This window comes from Xiphophorus hellerii, chromosome 19 (genome assembly GCF_003331165.1).
Source record: "Xiphophorus hellerii strain 12219 chromosome 19, Xiphophorus_hellerii-4.1, whole genome shotgun sequence".
Lineage (NCBI taxonomy): Eukaryota > Metazoa > Chordata > Actinopteri > Cyprinodontiformes > Poeciliidae > Xiphophorus > Xiphophorus hellerii.
Window position 1 is genome coordinate 1,601,245 of NC_045690.1, and position 19,453 is coordinate 1,620,697.

General features: G+C 42.4%; 1 protein-coding gene across 2 annotated transcripts in view; it reads right to left on the minus strand.

Annotated features, from left to right (window-relative positions):
- The window catches only part of LOC116709303 (leucine-rich repeat and fibronectin type-III domain-containing protein 5-like), an 84,619-nt gene that overhangs the window by 26,862 nt on the left and 38,304 nt on the right, over window positions 1-19,453 (minus strand). Inside the window, exon 2 of one of the 2 annotated variants that reach the window (XM_032547739.1) lies at window positions 16,013-16,109. The exons of the other annotated variant lie outside the window; for it this stretch is intronic. The gene's annotated coding sequence lies outside the window, so the exon portion shown is untranslated. The remainder of the gene's footprint in view (window positions 1-16,012; window positions 16,110-19,453) is intronic. 2 annotated transcript variants of the gene reach the window in all.

A 19,453-nucleotide genomic window follows, 5' to 3' on the forward strand; every position in this document is an offset into this window, starting at 1 on the left:
CAAACTTGGACGTGTTCAGATAAAAAACATATTTAGGAAACTGCCTGATTAATCTTTTAGTCTGTAATCAATCACATCGAAAACCGTGTAGCTAAAAAACATTTTCAGTTCAGGAACTCATTTAGTGGCTAAATTATAGAATAAATACTTTTATGAGCTGAACAACAAAGATATTTATATTATTAATCTGTTAATCTGAGCAAAGCTTCAGGAGCTTCGCTAGAAATCTGGACTGTAGAGGCTAACGTTAGCGTTAGCTGAAGCATAATGTGAGCTAGAAATTATTATTATTGATCAAACTGATGCAGAAAACAATGAAAACAAATGAGAGAATAAAATGACAGAAAATGTTGTGGTTGTTGTAATGAGCTCTCCTGGGTTTCACAGAGCTTTTAATTAAGCTCCACCAAGAGGCAATAATAATTTATTTAAACAACCTAACTGGGTCAGGCTCCTCCACTCAAACAGTCCTGGATGAAATACAACAGAAGTGGAAAGTTAAAGCAAGAAAAATGACAATAAAGAGAATAAATGAAGGTTTTTAGTCCCATGATGAGGAATTTATCTTTTCTTCTCCTTCACCATCAGAAGAGCAGCTGAGGGTCTCAGTTTTAAACGTTTTATTTGTCGCCATGTTTCAGCCACTGGGCAAATAGACAGAATATTATTTTTACTTTTTACTATAAATTTGTGCAGAAACTGCGGGACTCTTTACAAATCTGACAGCATGAAAAACAAAAAGTTCGCTTAACTTTTTATATACAATCTGTGAGAAACTTCATAAGTTAATGAGACAAACAAAAAGATGGAATAATCCGCCTTCAGTCACATCCACACCAGTTACAGATCATTTTTATTCTAGCAGCAAAAATTATGTTTAGAAAAATGAAGTTTAAGTTTCAGGATGGAAAAAAGCTGCATGTTAGAAAAACATGAAAAAATATGATGGCATATTCAGGTTCATCTAATAATGTTTTACATTATTATTGAAAATGAATGAAGTTGTGATTTATCATTTGAAGTGAAATCCACGTTTCAAAGCTGTCAAGAGGAAGCTAAAGAGCAACAACATGACATTTTGGTATTAAAAATGATTTCCAGGTTTCTGATGTCATTTTGTATTTTAGATTTTTCAGCTGTAAAACATAATGATTGAAATCATCAAATAAACATGTTTATTATATGTGAATAAATGAAAAAAAAACTTCTTTGTGAAGAAGCTGCATAAAGTGTAACAGAGTTGAACTGGTTTCATAACTAAAACAAGATTGCCAGTCTGTCCAGAACACACACACACACACACACACACACACACACACGCTCTAGTTCATCGATCCGCTCACTCACTCTCAGCTTTCCTCTGCTCTCCTGCATTGTTGTTATGCTTTTCCAATTCATAATTAATTAGCTCTCTGCGTGTCGGCAGCGTTCTGCCGCTGAAGTGCGTTTGATGTGGATGGATGAAGAAAGAGCAGAACGGTGGGAGGAAAGGCAGAAACGCGTTTCCATCACGCTGGAAGCCGGAGGAGGCAGGAAACGCTCACATGCTTCTAAACACAAAGACGCCGTTTTGGTTTGTTTATGTGCAGATCAGGGAAATGGGATTGGCCTACAGAGTGAAGCATTGTGGGAGGGCATGGCGAACACATTATGACATCAGCTTGTAATGACACATTGTTCGTCTGCTTGTGTGGGAAACGTGGAGGATCCTCATCGCATCCCACTCTACAAATGAGAGACAGCAGGAAGAGAGCCAGTCAGGAAATCTGGAGCTAAAATAACTCCAGAGTGGCACATTATTCTCTGAATAATAAATAAAAATCTGCTCCCTAGAAAATCCCATCCAGCCGAACGGAGGGAGGAGCAGGAGCGTTTTCTGCGGCTCTGCTGGGAGGTCACTTCCTGTACGTTCCTGCGCTGCTGCAGACAAAATCCCAGCAGCCACTGCAGCTCCTGCTTTATTTCTCTCTAACTGAACTCAGACTGAACTCTCATAAACAAGTCAATTAATTATGGAACTGAAAAGATATGAACTCGATGAGTTTATTCAAAGGTCATTAAAATGAAAAACGGTCTGGTTATTGCTGTGTACACACTTTATTATAAGCTGGTCTGAGTGTAATGTTGTTCATCAATCATTATGAAATATTGACAAGTGAAGAGAACGAATGTGAGGAGAGTCAGTCCTCCAGAGCTGGATTATCTAGAAGTTACAGGAGGGAGTTTGGCACTGCTGATCTAAAAACAAAGTCCAGCCCAGCAGCAGGACGAAGTTTCCATCTTATGTGATCATTTTGCAGCTTAATGTCTAAATGCAAATGTTTCCTATAGCTTTATGGCAGATATGCAGCGGTCAGCCATCACTGGGTTGGTATCGGCTGCCGTTTGTAAAGTGGAAACATAGCAACAATTTGGGTTGTTTACCTAGTCATGATTTTTACCATGTTATTAATTCATTTCTTAATGTGCCAGTCTATAAATATTTAGTCTCAAACTAAAGACAGATTCACATGGATTATTAATCCATGTGAATCCTTTCTGTGTCGGACCCTCGGTCCCGCCGGCGAACCAATCCCCAGCAAGACAACATTCTTCACTCCTCCACCGTTACATCACAGGATTCATGTCATCGATTTGAATCGTCCATAAAAAGATGCTGCTGTTTCAGCAGACAGGGAGCCTGAGACGTTTCCACTGGGAATAATGAATGCTTGTAGAAATGCAGAAGATGCAGGAGATTAAATGCATCTCAGCTCTGGATGATCCTGAACTCTGTGGTACTGTAACATGTTCTCTCTTTGATTTAAGATGACTGTTAGAGTTTCTGTTTCAAGATGCTCACAACCTGCTGGGAGGAAACATTCGGGGCTAAATTGAGCTAATACTGAATATCAGCAGCAAAAATGAGACTAACCCTCCATGGGAATGACTTCTATCTTTGTTCATCAATGTTACCTAATAAGGACGTTCAGTCGCCCTGTGAGTCCAGCTGAAGGACGCAACACATCATATCTGCAGGCCTGAAGGCCGACTGACTACTGATGCTTATCTCTGGAGGAAAACAAAAGTCGTCTTGACATCATCTTCATCTGAGGTTTTCAATAAGACATGAGACACAGAGACAGATGGACACTGAGACACAGGCAGGACTGTGGCGTGCAGACAATCTGACAGAGTGTGTGTGTGTGTGTGTGTGAGGCAGAGGAAAGGGTTGAATAATTTACATGCATCCAAACATGAGCACACTCTTTCATTATTTACACAGCAGCACATTCACCCAACATTCACATAAAAATGCCAGAAAGAAGCTATTCAAGTTCAGAGGAGGAACATTCAGGAGGAGAGTCTGATAATGGACCGAAGGAAGGAGGAAAGGTGAATCACAGCATGAGAGAGAGAGAGCCAGAGCACATTAAACATGCAGAAACCTTTCTCCAGTGTTTACTTTCCTTCTCCTGTCTTATCGTGTCTCAGCAATAAAAATAGTACAAGCCTTCCTCAAAGAGAACCGCCGCGGTGGAACCGAGCGCTGGGCTCCATCAGCGTTTGTCCCCTAAGCCGACAGAAACCATGTTAAAGTCTTTTAAACATCAACACTGCGTCCAAGGTGCCCTTGAGCAAAAACTGTGGCGCTGGCGCGTCTGCTCCAGTGGAGCTGCAGAACGCGGCTGAAGCAAACGGCTCCCAGGTGTTTCTGAGTGCTGAGCAGGAGGAACCGGTTCTGCTGGGCAGCTGAACTCCAGAGTCCAAGCTGAGGAAACGGACGTTCCTGAGAATCTGTTTGGGTCGGAAACACAGTCAGTAGTGAACTGACTGTGTTTCTTATTACTATAGAAAAACTGGAAATGTTTTAACTCCTCGTTCTGAACTGTAGTGAGGTTCTGCATATGATCATAAACCAGAAAATATTTAAAGGACAGAAATATGTGTAACAGTTGCTGTTAGTGTTACGATGCCATAAAGATTTCAACTACAATATGAGGCTCATTTGTCAAACTAATAGAAAATTACCTTTAAGCAGATGTTAGATATTAACATCTGCTTAAACATCAGCAGATGTAAAATTTCTGCATTCAAAATATTTTTTGTTCTAATATTAAATGTTGTATTTTCATCAACTGCAAGCGGAAAATCATCATTACCAGAAAAAGGCTTTCAAACATTAGTCTGTGTGAAACGAATCCATATGATGGAGTTTCTGAAATAAATGAACATTTCACTAATTTACTCATTTATTGATATAACTCATTATAAACATATTTACTGTCCTGTTATGTGCATGTGAGTCGCTTTGCAGACAACAGAGTTTCAGACCAAACATTCATAAGAACAAACAAAAGAATTAAATCTGATCAAATCTGAGCAAAATTATTCAACCTGCAAATTCCTAATGATGGATTATAACATCAGAGTGTTTCTTTGGCACAACTGAAACATTTTAGTAAAGTTGACTGAGTTGTGAATTTAGCAATTTAGACGTTTGGTTTAGATTTTAAACATAATTTGGTTAGAAAAAATCTCATTAGCTGATGTCTGTAATCTGCTTCTTTCCCTCCGTCTGCAGCTGCCTGGACATTTCTGTTCAAAATCAACTATTCCTGGATAAACGTGAGGAGTGATGCTGAACTGTTGATCCTCATTATGTCAGACGGATAAGAAGTGTGTGAGCATCTGATGACAACACGTCGTCATCAGAGTGAGTCTTATCAATATCTGCTGGCTAATCTCCAGAGAATCTGGGTTAAACACAGATCAGCTGCTCACCTCACGCATACACACACACACACACACACACACCCCCACACACCCACACGCATACACACACACCCACACCCGTACACACACACACCCGTATTTGGGTGGCTATCTTTGTGGGGACTTTCCATTACCTTCCATTCATTTCTACAGCCTAACCCTAAACCTTTATCCTAATCGTAACCAAAACTCAATTCACACCTTAGTCCTAAATCTGACCCCTGACCCAAACCCAGCGTTTCTCCCTGTGGGGCCCCGGCTTCGGTCCGGCTTCGGTCCGGCTTCGGTCCGGCTTCGGTCCCCACAGCGTAGTGTGTGTCGGGAAAATGGTCCCGAAAAGATATTAAAAACAAACACACACAGATGCAAATACAAACTAGACGTATAATGACCGGGCTCACACCAGTTCGTTTTGGTTTGGCTGCAAACATATTTAATGTTTGAGGTGATTAATAATTCCCAGTAACTGGAGGTCAGGAAGGTCAGGATGATCTGAAATCTTCTGCCTCAGTAACTCTTCATGTTTCAGGCTCTGAATAAGAAACTCCAAATAACTAAAATAAAATAAAATAAAATAAAAATAGATCGGTTCAGTCTGTTTACATGTTTGTCTCATGTTACGCTGAATTATTAATGGCTGTAAATGGATTTACCAGCTCAACAAAACACAATAAATATTAACGTTGACTCATAACCTACAGTGTGTCTGGAGGTGAAAGTAGGTTGGAGTATAAAAGCTTTTCCTGCTCGATGGAACTGAACTGTTAAAGATGTTAAAATAGTTTCAACTTATCAGTGAAACAAAATTAAATAAAACTTCCAAATATAACAAGGATCGCATTTAAACCCATCAGAGCAAAAACTCAGAGTTTGATCTGCATTGAATAAAATATTTGATGAGAAAGTTAAAATAGAACAGCAGTAAAAAATGTGAACTGTCCCTTTAAAATGCGATGGATCCAGAGCTGTCCATGGTGCTGAAGGTCCAGTCGGCACAGAGCTGAGGGGAAAGAACAGCTGTCACCTCTCTACAGGAAACACCTGCTGTTTAACCTGATAGTTATTTATAAGCAGGTGAATAAAGATCAACACTGATATGATTTAACTGGTTCAGTGTGAAGGAGAAAAACTGAGGTAAAGAGGAGAATGTGTTTTAAAACAGAGAAATGATTATTAAGGTTTAACTTCTGTAAAAACTTCATGGACCCAAAACGTTCTGATGAAGATGAAAACAGGAGATCAGAGCTTCATCGCCTCTCTGTCGAATCCAGAACAGGAATTAATATGCTTCTTCTCATAAATACTGTTTAATAATCAGCTTCATCATGCAGAGACCTGATTGGTCCAGATGGTCCCAACAGAACCTTTCGGTACCAGACTGCAGGTTCTCCAGGTGAGCCAGCTCCCAGTTTCCCTCTGAGGCAGAAACTCTTTTAAAATTAGGCTTAAACTTCCTCTTTGATGAATTTTTCTCTCTCTGACAAAACAGCTAAAGGAACTTCAGCTGGAATTCAGTTCAGTATCTACAGTCTGAGATTTCTCTAGGTGTTCCCCTCTGGATGCAGCTGCCCTGCGACAGACTGGCGACCTGCCCAGGCGACCTGCCCAGGCGACCTGCCCAGGCGACCTGCCCAGGCGACCTGCCCAGGCGACCTGCCCAGGCGACCTGCCCAGGCGACCTGCCCAGGCGACCTGTCCAGGCGACCTGCCCAGGCGACCTGCCCACGCGACCTGCCCAGGCGACCTGCCCAGGCGACCTGTCCAGGCGACCTGCCCAGGCGACCTGCCCAGGCGACCTGCCCAGGCGACCTGTCCAGGCGACCTGCCCAGGCGACCTGCCCAGGCGACCTGCCCAGGCGACCTGCCCAGGCGACCTGTCCAGGCGACCTGCCCAGGCGACCTGCCCAGGCGACCTGCCCACGTGACCTGCCCACGTGACCTGCCCAGGCGACCTGCCCAGGCGACCTGTCCAGGCGACCTGTCCAGGCGACCTGCCCAGGCGACCTGCCCAGGCGACCTGTCCAGGCGACCTGCCCAGGCGACCTGTCCAGGCGACCTGTCCAGGTGACCTGGGCAGGTGACCTGGGCAGGTGACCTGGGCAGGTGGCCCCGCCTCTCGCCAGGAATGTTAGCTGGAGAGGCAGCAGCTCCTCCTGACCCCACTGGGGTCAAGGGTGTTAGAAAATGGATGGATGGATGCAGCAGCTATTAGCTTCCCTTTGACTCAGTTCTCCTGTGTTTTCTCTCTCTAAGTTCTGCTGCTGATGCTGATGGATGTTTGGTTCATTCACCTGCATCATGAAAAACAAAAAGTGTTTTTCATTTTCAACACAAAGTAAAACTAGGAGCATTTCTCAAAGAGAAACACATTACCAGATATAAATCACTTCCATGTCTGTGAGTGAATTAACATGTTTAAAGAAACGGTTCTGATGTTGGAGCAGCGGTGACAGATCTCTGGTTCAGGACTTTGAGGTTTCTGGGTTTGAACCTCAGCTTGACTCTGATAGAAACTCTGAACTTCTCTGCTCTCTGTAATCTAACCTGCTGAGCCTCAGCTCTGTCCCAAACCCTCCAGTAGCATCAGTGCAGCAGCAGCAGGAGTTCAGGTCTGTGTCTGCTGAAGTGATTCCTTTTGTTTGGAAGATTCAGGTGAATCAGTTCCCTCCAGGCGGCGGTTGCTGCCTTCAGGTGGTTGTGGTCAGGAAGAGGAAGGAGGTCAAGTCAGGGAGAAGAGTCAGATCAGCTTCTGCAGGCTGGAAAACTCCAAATAAATGAGTTCAGCTGCAGGATGTAGCAGAAATGTTCCTATTATGATAAAAATATAAGCTGTGGTTCGGACACAGCCATATTTAATATCAGATCTAATTCAGTACTAAGACAGAAAGCACAACTCAAACACATTTTAAAGGGACTTTGCTGCTGGAGATTTTCTGTTTTCTTGTTTTTAAAGTGAGAAGAAACGAGGAGAGAGATTACAACCCAACAACGATCAGTTCACAAGAGCTAACACTCTGAACAGTAAAAAATCACTGCCTGCTTCCTGGAAAAACTGCAGCAGTAAGAACATGCCTACAGTTTCATGGAGCTAAAGCAGAAGCTTCAAATTAATGAAGACTAACTGAACTGAACTTCCAGAACCAAAGTTCTGTAGATTTAATCAGAACTGAATGAAATCCAAGAAAACATTTATTTCATTTTCACCTTGTGATTATCTAATAACCAGAGTTCATGACTCATCTATCTGAGTTATACTTAAGTCTATAGGCTTGCTGACACTGTGTAAACTAAAAGGTTCTTTCTACACACACACACACACACACACACACACACACACACCACACACACACACACGCACACACACACACACACACGCACACACACACGCACAGAACTCATTAAAAGGCGTAGGCAGTCCATTTCCTGTGGAGGGAGATGATACCATATTTCTCCAAAGACAACAGTCCATATATGGGCAACCACAGAGCACTTCCTCTAATGTTCCACATGCATCAGCAGTTAAGAAAAGCACCAGGGGACAGGAGGAGGAAACTACAGAGAGAGCCAACCAGAATCAGAACAAATTATAAATATAAAATTCTTTGTCTAATTTCTTTATGAATTGTTCTGTTATGAAAATGTTCCCTAGTTTTAATGTAATCAGTGTCTGATGGGTAAAACCCTGCTGGGTAAGCAGCATGTCTGCATCATCACTGTTGGCCCACAGGGGGCGCTCTGAGCAACAGAACAGATCAGGTTCATAATGGAGCTTCAAATGAAAAACTGATTTCAGTCTAATGAGAAAACCGTGTAGTGTGTTTCTGGGCCGGTCCCCTCAGTCCATTATGACCCGACCAAGATCAGAACTACATCCATCAAACCAGGACACCATGAGCCAGGACAGTCACAGTCCTCCCACCAGGCCTGCACACCATGCTTTTCATCTATATCTATATAAACACATACATAAAAATATACATGACACACATCAGGGTTGAGATTTTAACATGTACATTTTGATTACTTAATTATGTAGATTTTAATGGAATAAATCACTTTTTTTCATATAAAAAGGCTTCTGACTGGAACCTTTATATTTGCGTGTTTCTGGTACGCCGGTAAACCTGATGCACGCAACAAGCAGCACTGATGGACGAAGCCGCTCCTCTGGACCCACTGGGGTTCATTTCTGCTTCTAATGGATCTGATTGGACGCTAGAAGAGACTATTGATGTGTTAAAGTCGTGCTAAAAGGAGTTAGCCTATCAGCGAAGCTATGCTAGCCTAAAATACCATCTGCATGCTAAACAGGTAACAGCTAACGCTAATGTCAGCGTCCACATCCATTCTCTGTCATTCTGTTCCTGCCTGCTGTGACTCCAGAGTCAAGCTTCAAACTTAACATCAAAACTGCAAAAAAAACAAAAACAAAAAAACATTGTTTTTCTGTTATATGTTTAAATTTTTGCCTCAAGGAAATGATGCAAAATGTGAGGAAGAATCCAGAAGTTGGCAGGATGTCCTGCTAAAACACAAACTAAAGGAAGTGTTGGGGAACTTTGTTGTTTTTGCTCAGTTTTCTGTCACTTCTGGTTTCTGGGATGTTTCTAAGAACAGCAACTCTCTGCATCTGTGGCTTTATCTTATTTCAGGAGGAGCAGTGAGGCGTGGAGATGGCCTCTGGACTCAGGGATACAAATACAATGAGGCTTCGACCCAAAGTTCACAATTTAACAAATTTCAAAGAAGAATGTGAAAAGAGGAGCACAGAAGACGTTCTGGTGCAGAGACGTTTACCGCTGCAGAGAAAAAGAAGTGAGGGATTTTACAGAACACCAGAATCACAGATATTAGCAAAACAATCTCCAGAAACTGAATCTGATAGCCTGAATAAAAAGAAAATGAGAATAAAACTCTTAATGTTGAGTGAGGGCCGTAGAAAAAAAGAGGGATCAGATCCGCTCAGCAGGAGGAATCAGAGACTGAAGCTGCAGAGGAATCAGAGACTGAAGCTGCAGAGGAATCAAAGACTGAAGCTGCAGAGGAATCAGAGACTGAAGCTGCAGAGGAATCAAAGACTGAAGCTGCAGAGGAATCAAAGACTGAAGCTGCAGAGGAATCAGAGACTGAAGCTGCAGAGGAATCAGAGACTGAAGCTGCAGAGGAATCAGAGACTGAAGCTGCAGAGGCAGCCATGCTGGAAAAGCCACATGCAGCTCCAGGCGAGGCAGAGGAGCATCTGCAAGCTGTCTGACTGAGCACACTGGCTGGAGAGGAAAACAAGAGAGTCACAAATGGCTGCAAAGCGTTAATGAAGCAGCTGAATATTCTAAACATATCCAACAATCAGATCCATTGGTTTGTGCAGCTTGTTGTGCAAAAAGACCATGGCTGTTGCACATGGATTGCATCATCATATATATTATTAGAATTGAAGCAACATTAAAGCCTGCTGCTTATATAAAACATAAATAACATCAGGGTTGTAGTTTAGCTCTAGAAGTGGAGGGAGACGATCCTGATGCCAAATTCTGGATCATTCAGGCAGAAACTCATCATGAGGAAATCAGTTCAAACGTTTGTGTTCAACCCTGAAGTAGAGCTGGAGAATTAACATATATCCAATAGGTTTTCATAAATCAAAGAAATATTTTAATATTACCCTTTTGATTGTAACATTAACCTTTGGAGTGGCCCAGTCAAAGTCCCAGCTGTAATCTTGTAAAGAATCTGAACAGATCAGGGTGATGGCAAAGAGTCCTTCCAATCTCAAAACCTTCATCTCAATGAAAAAAGATCATTTCTAAAAATATGAGAGTAAATATGCATAAAGGTCATCAACAGCTACAGTTTAACAAAAAGGCTTCCAATGATCGAAAAGCACAGATTATTTTATCACCACTTTTTGTTTAAATATATATAAAAACAGGGAAATTAATATGATCTTCACTCATCTTACTGAATGTTTTATCAAACAAACTTCATCAAATAATAATCTAAAATCTCAGTTCAGGAGTTAGAATAATTTTACATTAGACTGAATATGTTAAGCTCTGTCTGTGAAAAGTGATAAATAAATATTGCAGGTTGTTTTTCTCTAACTTCCTGGTTACTTTGTGAAACTTTAAGCTCCTGAAAATAACAGAAAACGTTTCTAGAAATGATGATTCTTTTCCTGTTAAATTTTACGATTTTTATATTTATTTTCAGCTACTTTCACTTATAACAGTTATTTTGTTTTTTAGGTTATAAACTTGATATTTTCAGTATTTTTCTAATGTGAGTCACTTTTTGATTTTTATTTGAGTTTCATAAATTCCCTGCATTTGCTTCTCAAACTAAAATCAATGTATGAAACCAACTTGCAGATTATTTTACTTTAAGTTCTGAAACTTCACGGTTTCATTCTGCCTGTCTTTTCTGGAACTTAAAGCTCTATAAAAGTTGCTGTTGGTCTTTGGGTCATACCTTCTGAAACGTAGATGCAACTTTCCCCAAACTTTAGCTCTGCTTCTTTTATGTCTGTCTGAGAAGTTACAGATCATTTATTCTTGTATTTTCCCAGAAGTTGTTTGTTTCATCTAGAGCTGCAGTGTGAGGTAACCAGTACACCATTAGTGAGCTGCATGCGCTGAGCTGTCAACAGGGATATAGATATAGATTATTTCACATCAACAGACACCACAACAGATGGAAACAAAGTGCTGGATGTGGAGCAGTGGGGGGTTTATAAGAGTAAAGTCATAAATCAAGACAGGAGAGAGAAGTGATGGAGCGGAAGATGGAGCCAGCTCAGTCACTACATGATTTAAAAGATCTGAATTTATGTATTTAGATGAACAAATGTGAATAGGAGAAGTAATATATTGTTAACTAAATGTAATGTACGTCTGTAATCTGCATCTGCAGTTACACACTTTGCATAAAAGTACATGTAAAAGCATTCAGTTGCATCCATAGCTGCTCCGTCTTGGTCCAGCCAAGCTGTGGGCAGTAAGTATAAAATAAACAAGTATGGCTGCGCTCACATCCTGTTTCACACACTCCATTTCCTCCTCCTGCCTACTGGTGAGAAAGCAGCGCAGAGACGCAGAGGAACACCAAGAACTGCTGCGAGTGTCAGAGATGATGAGTGTGTGGAACGTGATGAGGCAGCGTTTAGACAGAAACGCACTTCGCTTACAGGAAGAGGCAGAGAAAACACGACGACAGCAAACGTTTCTACTGCCACGCCGACCTGAGCAGAAAACACACGTTTTACAGAAAACATTGTTTAGTTTCGGCAGGTCCTGCTCAGCTCACAAAACAGAATCCAGTCAGAAAACCGAACCAGAACCTGACAGTGACCCAAACATACCAGAAAATCCAGTCCCTGGTCCTAGTCAAAGCCCAGATCTCGATCTCATTGAGAGGCTGTAGAGTGACTTGAATAGAAGAAAGCTGCAAAACATCTCAGAGCTGAAATGTTTCCATGGAGGTTTTTATCCACGTTTTTATCGCTTCAGAAAAGATTCAAAATTCCAAACAACTTCCTCAGTTTAGAAACCAGATTCGATGCGCTGAAGCGGAGATGGAAAGAGGTTTACTGAAAAAGTTCCCATCCACTGGTGGGTCTGAGCCTTACCAGAGGCATGAAACTCAAAGTTCTCACTCCGAACTGCGACCTGGGAAGGGTCACGCTTTGAGTAGCCTGGTTGATTCGCTCCAAACCAGGAAGTGGAAACAGCAGAAAATGGCACTTTAGTTTTTACAACATGTTAAAAGTTTGATTAAATTTTACATGACAATCAGTCGGAAACATCGTGAGACTGATGTCAGATGTGGAAGGACCTCAATATCAGAGCAGACTTCGATCCAACAAGATGGCCGCCGCTGGCTGGGTAGGTTTTGGTTCTGCGACGCGTCTCCAACAAGCCATGATGAGCCCCACTTCTGTTTCATATTTAATTTTATATTTTAAAACAGATTTATTGGTGATAAGGACTGAAAAAATAATGATCTATACAGACGGAGATAAAGAAAGATTCTCAAGAGAAAAGTTAGCAGAAAACCTTGTTGAGGTTATCGGCCAGGTAACGTAAAGAATCACCTGATGTCAGAAAACATGAACAACATCAAACGTTCATTTGGCTGCAACTCTGCTAGAAACACATTTTATGTCTCCTATCAATCAGTCCAATAAGGTTGACCTTCATGGTTTGAGAGTAATTAAATCTCACAGATCAGAGGTCAAAGGTTAAACATTTAAATGTTGTCAGTAAAGAAGTGAAAGCTGAAGGTGGTTATCAGTGAATCGGTTTCACGCCGGGAATGAGTCCCTGTGTTTGTCTTGCTGCAGATGAAGGAGACGTTCAGAAAGCTGCACAGGAGAAGCAGAGAGGAGTTTGTAAGCATGAGTAAGTGAAGACCTCAGGGCTCCTGTCCTGTTTATTTTCATTTCCACTCATGAATGAATTATCCTCTCATCTGTTATCCAGTCAGACCAGAGCCCAGCAACGGGGGAATACTTTACACCGCTGACCCAGACCCGGGTGAGCTTCAGCTGCCAAAGCCTTCCTCAGGGACTCTGGTATCCCCCAGCTCACACACACACACACACGCCCCCCCACACACACACCATGCACACACACACACACGCACACACACACACACCCCCCCACACACACACCATGCACACGTGCAAAGTAGCAAGATTACTACACACCGAAAAGGACGAGGAGAGTGAAGGAGGGCAAAAGACAGATGAGATATGCTGAAGAAGAATAAGAATAAGAATTAATTACTAATTATAGACATGAAAAAGTTGATTGAAAATAAAATTATCCACCTTCTTATCACCTTCATCTATCAGCCCCATCAGATCTTCTAGTCTTTTAACACATTCATTTATCTTTCCTTCCTTCTCTCCGTCCAGCCATGCTGCTCTCCATCCATCACCTGAGCAGGTCACACAGACACTTGACTTTGACTCAGCAGCTGCACAAAACCTCACAAATATCATCGCAATATCAAATATTCAGTACATAATTATTACACAATTGTTTGGCTAATATATTTTGCAAGTGATAATTACATATCGCACCTGATATCGATACAATACTTACTAATATTATCGACATTGCAACATTTACCGGTCTCATTTTCATTGTAATATTTATTAATACTATCGCATTGTGATATTTTATAATATCACAATATTAAAAGGTCAAAGGTCACGTGTGTGTTGAGTCACACCTGAATATGACTCAGGAATCCGTTTGGGTCACTAGCTTAGCATTTGTGGTTGCGAGTTGAATTCTGCAGTGACTGTGTGAAGTGAGGAAGGAGTCACCAAACAAACGGCGGTTTGTGTTCGATGTCGGCATCGACTCGCCGCCCTGCAGCCATGACGTCATAAACTCTGCCTGCTGCCGCCACATACGCTGCTTCACATGAGACTCTGTCAGCTTCTCTTTAAAATTCATTTAAAGGATATTTTTATGACAGATTTCTTTGTTTGTTTGGAGTAAACGACCAAAAGTGAAATGTGCCTGAAAAACAGTGCGCAGACGTTTTGTGTCACTCTGCAGACGTTCAGCTGCAGTTTCTCTCCTCTTTCTCTCAGCTGAGCGCAGCAGGCAGCCGCGTCCCAGGGGAGCGCCGGCTGAGAGCTGCAGATTCAGGATCCAGCTGAAGGCAGGAAAAGGGAAAGTGGGCGAGAAAAACTGAGCTGGAGAGACAGGTCACAAAGACAGGATCACAGGTTCTGAAATTCCTGATCACATAAAGACTGAGTCCTAAAATCAGATCTACGACTGAAAACCAAACGGTCTGAATAAACTTTATCAATCCTTTATCAACAACTGTCCTCAGATCTCCAGCAGCAGAAGATTGTTGGTGAATATAAAACTGCATCATGCTAATGAACTATGTGTCTATCCACTCTCATTCACTTTGTTTAAATGTCAATATATTTAAGAAATCATGAGGTTACTAAAGAGCTGAAGAGAAATACAAAAGCCGCCAAGCAACAGCAAGAACCACATATACCCTAATATGCGTTAAACGCATCATGGAACCATCTTCCCACAGGAGTTGACCTCTGCTGGTTTCCTTATTTCCACTGTTGGGGTTTCAGCCAATCAGAGCCAAGGGAACTAAACGGTGCTCCGGGATTGGCTGCTTTACGATGCCAACCAGCATGTGAGGCGTCAAAATATTTCAGCTTCCCAAACTGAAATTCCTTAAGAATACTTTAGATATGTGTGAGTCTCCAAGATACCGATATGAGGCTGTATGAATAATTCTGAACCTGTGTGAGTTAGATAAGATGCTCATTAAACTCATATTTATGTAATTGTTCAATTATAATTCCAGCTTTAAACAGAACAACTCAAATAAACCGAAAAGTTTCTAAAATTCCTGTGTGATGAAGTGAACGTCTGAAGCAGCAGTTAGCACGCCGCGGTTAGCTTAGCTAGCCGAGACAGCGGCTAGCTTAGCCGGCAAAGACTGTGGTTAGCTTAACTAACAGAGACAGCGGTTAGCCTAGCTAGCAGAGACCGTGGTTAGCCTAGCTAGCAGAGACCGGTGTTAGCTCAGCTAGCAGAGACCATGGTTAGCCTAGCTAGCAGAGACCGGTGTTAGCTCAGCTAGCAGCGACAGTGGTTAGCCTAGCTAGCAGAGACCGTGGTTAGCCTAGCTAGCAGAGACCGGCGTTAGCTCAGCTAGCAGAGACCGGTGTTAGCTCAGCTAGCAGAGACCGTGGTTAGCTCGGCTAGCAGAGACCGTGGTTAGCTCGGCTAGCAGAGACCGGTGTTAGCTCAGCTAGCAGAGACCGTGGTTAGCCTAGCTAGCAGAGACCGTGGTTTAGCTCGGCTAGCAGAGACCGTGGTTAGCCTAGCTAGCAGAGACCGGTGTTAGCTCAGCTAGCAGAGACCGGTGTTAGCTCAGCTAGCAGAGACCGTGGTTAGCTCGGCTAGCAGAGACCGTGGTTAGCCTAGCTAGCAGAGACCGTGGTTAGCCTAGCTAGCAGAGACCGTGGTTAGCTCGGCTAGCAGAGACCGTGGTTAGCCTAGCTAGCAGAGACCGGTGTTCAGTTTGCCTCTGTATCTTCGGCTCCAGGCAGAAAATGCTACAGACTTATAAAATTCCTCTCTCTTCTCCAGCTGTGTTTTCAGAAATCATTTTGTGTTTGCTGAGTGAATTCCAGTCAGGATAAATAATTATTTATTAATAACCTCTCAAGACGCAGACAAACAGCGAGTCAATGTTTTACCTTCAGAGATGTAGAAGCATTCTGCACATGTTACAGGATTCACATGTGACAACAGGGACTCAGCATGGTGGATCAGACCGCCGGTCCACAATCCTCACTACAAAACAAACACAAAGTCATATTTAGTGTTTTTGCTTTATTAAAGTCATCATTTTATCAGCGGCGGAGAGCCGAGTTCTGCAGCATCGACTGAATACTGAAGAAACCCAATTATCAATTAACTGGCTGGTTTTAACTGAGTTGAGCCGCTTGGTGGACGATCCTCCCGCACAGGAAACCTGCTGCTGGTATCAATGACCCAAAAACCCAGAGTATCGACCCACAGACATCGCTCTTCCATCCATCCGCCTCATCTCTTTACATTTTGACCCACTTTCTCCCTTTTCCCACATTTCATCATTTCTTTACCCACACCCAGCCTCAGTTCTTCCCTCTGACTCGCTTTCCGCTCTCCTCCTTCAAAGGATAGAGGACACGGCTGAAACAAAGGCCGCTTCTATACCAGCTGAGCCAGCAGGACGGAGAGAGGGAGCGAGGGATCAAAACGAGGCAAGGAGGAAAAGAAAGAGGGCAAAGACTGAGGTGGATGGGAGGGCAGGGATCGGATGGAGCTGTGGAGGCCTGGAGTCAGAGAGCGAGGGATGAATCAGGAGCAGGATGGATGTGAGAGGATGAGAGGAGATTTCAGGGACTGCTCTCACGTTAATAGTGTGGCGGTTTCTGGTATCAGTCTGATTGAACGGCGAAATGCAAAGACTGAGTCCATTATGAAATATTTCCCAGAAAAACACTCACATTTCATCAGACAAAAACTCTTTTTGTAAATCTGTGGCGACTCGCCATCGCAGGTATGAACACGTCTTAACAGCCGTTATCCTTCTGATCTCAGATTATGGAAATTACTGGCAAAAATATTTCTGCTGGCTGAAAATACAGATTTTCTTTCATTAACAAATATCTTTAGAAGGAATTTAAAACCAGATGTTTGCATAATGAAAGGACTCCGTCAGCAAACCTGCCAAACGTGATGGACTGGAGTTAATACGCACCGGCGCCCCCTGTCCTCAGCACAAGGACATGGAAACTCTGCTGCTAAATCATGCAAATGACCAAGTGACTGATTTGGTGAATTAATCATTGTCTGTAGCTCCTCTCAGTATTTATTATTGATGAACTTTTACATTTCGTTCCATCCTGAAAATGTCCCTGGAAGAAAAACAACCGTGACGACGAAGCAGAAAAACTTAAAAAATAAAAAACTCTGAAGAGATTTGAACCCGGTCAGAACCGGGTCTATCAGCTGCCATCTGAACAGAGATGCCAGATGAGCGTGGCAGCGGCGGCTGGAGGGACGAGCGCCGCTGTGGGTCAGTTCATGGCTGTGAAGAGACTAATGAGCCGGCACCTCAGGGTCAGGAACGCTCACCCTGATTTCATCTGGAATCTGCAAGAACAGGCTGCATCCTTAATGAGTCTGGAGAAAAGAAGTGAAAATCCCAGCAGCATGGCCGCCGTCTCAAAGAAAACCCCGATTTGTAGGCACAGAAACAAAAGAACAAAGACGTTCTCTGTCTTTATTGGAGGCTAAATTTGCATATTTTATGCAGAAAAAATTCACAGGAGTGTTTTAAAAGTGATTCTGTCAAACATGGATGGAAAAATTTAGCCCTAAAACTTATAATTTATTTAAAGGAAACAGGATAAAATCAGTCGTTTGTCACGCGATGACATCATATTTATGCTGTTATGATGTCATCACATCATGTCAACATGATAAACGAACGAGAACTAGTTCATGTCGAAGCTGTGAACTTAATTCAGAATGTTTACCTAGTGAACTATGAACATGAACCTATTCATTCTAACCTGACTGAACTGAACTGAAGTGGTTCATGTTGAACGAAAACACAACTGATGATTTCACAGAGGCGTAACATGAACATGTCACATGATCTCCTGCTTTACCAGGTTGCTACGGCAACCAGACATTAAATTATCCAGCATTAAAACTTCCCATGTAGGTTTAACTTGTGCTGTGGACAAAAATATTGAAATGTTAAAAACATATGATCTGTTTATGTTTATTTTTGACACACATACACACACACACCCCACTGCCCCCCCCCCCCCCCCCACACACACACACATATATATATATATATATAAAATAACTGATTAATATTTACTTCCTAAAACTAAACTAAACTCCTCCATGTTTGACCCTTTCAAACCAAGACAAGAAATGAAAAAATATTTCAATATTTAAAAGAAGCTCCCAGTTCATTAGTGGTTCACCACCAGTTTCACTCCATTATGACATTTTGAACTTGAAGTAGATTTGCATCGATGCGTCAAAGTTGTTTCATCGTCACGGGAACACAGAGCCTGCAGAGAATCTGTGTGAATTACCTTATGGGTGTGTGTGTGTGTGTGGGGGGTGTGTGTGGGTGTGTGTGTGTGTGTGTGTGTGGGTGCGTGTGTGTGTGCGTGTGTGTGTGTGTGTGTGTGTGGGTGCGTGTGTGTGTGGGTGTGTGTGTGTGTGTGTTATGCAATGCTTGGCTGAGCTCATGGACTGAGCTCAATACCAGCCAGAGTCGCTTTTATCAATTATTGAAGCAGGTCAGTGAGCAGCAGGAGAATGAGCTGAGTATCTCTCTGCTTCACTGCTTAAACTTCCTGTTGTCCCAAAATATTACACTTTTATTTCAAACATCTCAAAAACTTTAGATGAGGTTGAAAATGCTCAACAAGAGAACATTTCTTTTATAAATGTGGCTTCAGGCCAGAATGAAAGAAAGGTGACTAATGTTGCACAAACTCTGCTGAGTTTCTGATCTGTGCTGTGATGCTTAATGTAGCAGAAACAGAAATCCACTGTTTGTGACTTTAAGGTCTTAAAAAACGTTGAGCTGAATAAAATTGGTTCCCCTCGGATTACTACATAAATTTACTGGTCAAAACAAAAAGGAGGCAGTGAGACGGAGCAGGGCAGGCCTTCCTACGATCAGCGTCTGTCTGAGGAAAATAAAAGCAGAAATGTGAAGCTCCCCAGCTGCAACAGCAAACAAACTCATTAAACCATAATTAGGACATCTGCTGCATATGAAATGCTATCAGAGATGCAAATGGAAAACGGATGTGAAACATTGGGGTCATTCTCCCTTACAGCCTGCGACACAGAGGGAGGCTGAAATACAAGCTAGGCAGAAAAAATCAGTCATCCAAACACCCTGATGCATGAGGACAGCAATCACATGGTGGACATGCTAACAGGTTAGCAGCAGGAGGTCAGAGGTCGTCAACCAGAGAAGTGTAGAGTGAAGACTTTTAATCTCTGCGTCATTTTCTTTCTTTTAGTTTTTATTAAGTGATCACAGCTGCACTAAATCGACTCCTGCTGCTTCCACATTTCTACTCTTAATGGTGAAACGATCAGCTGTA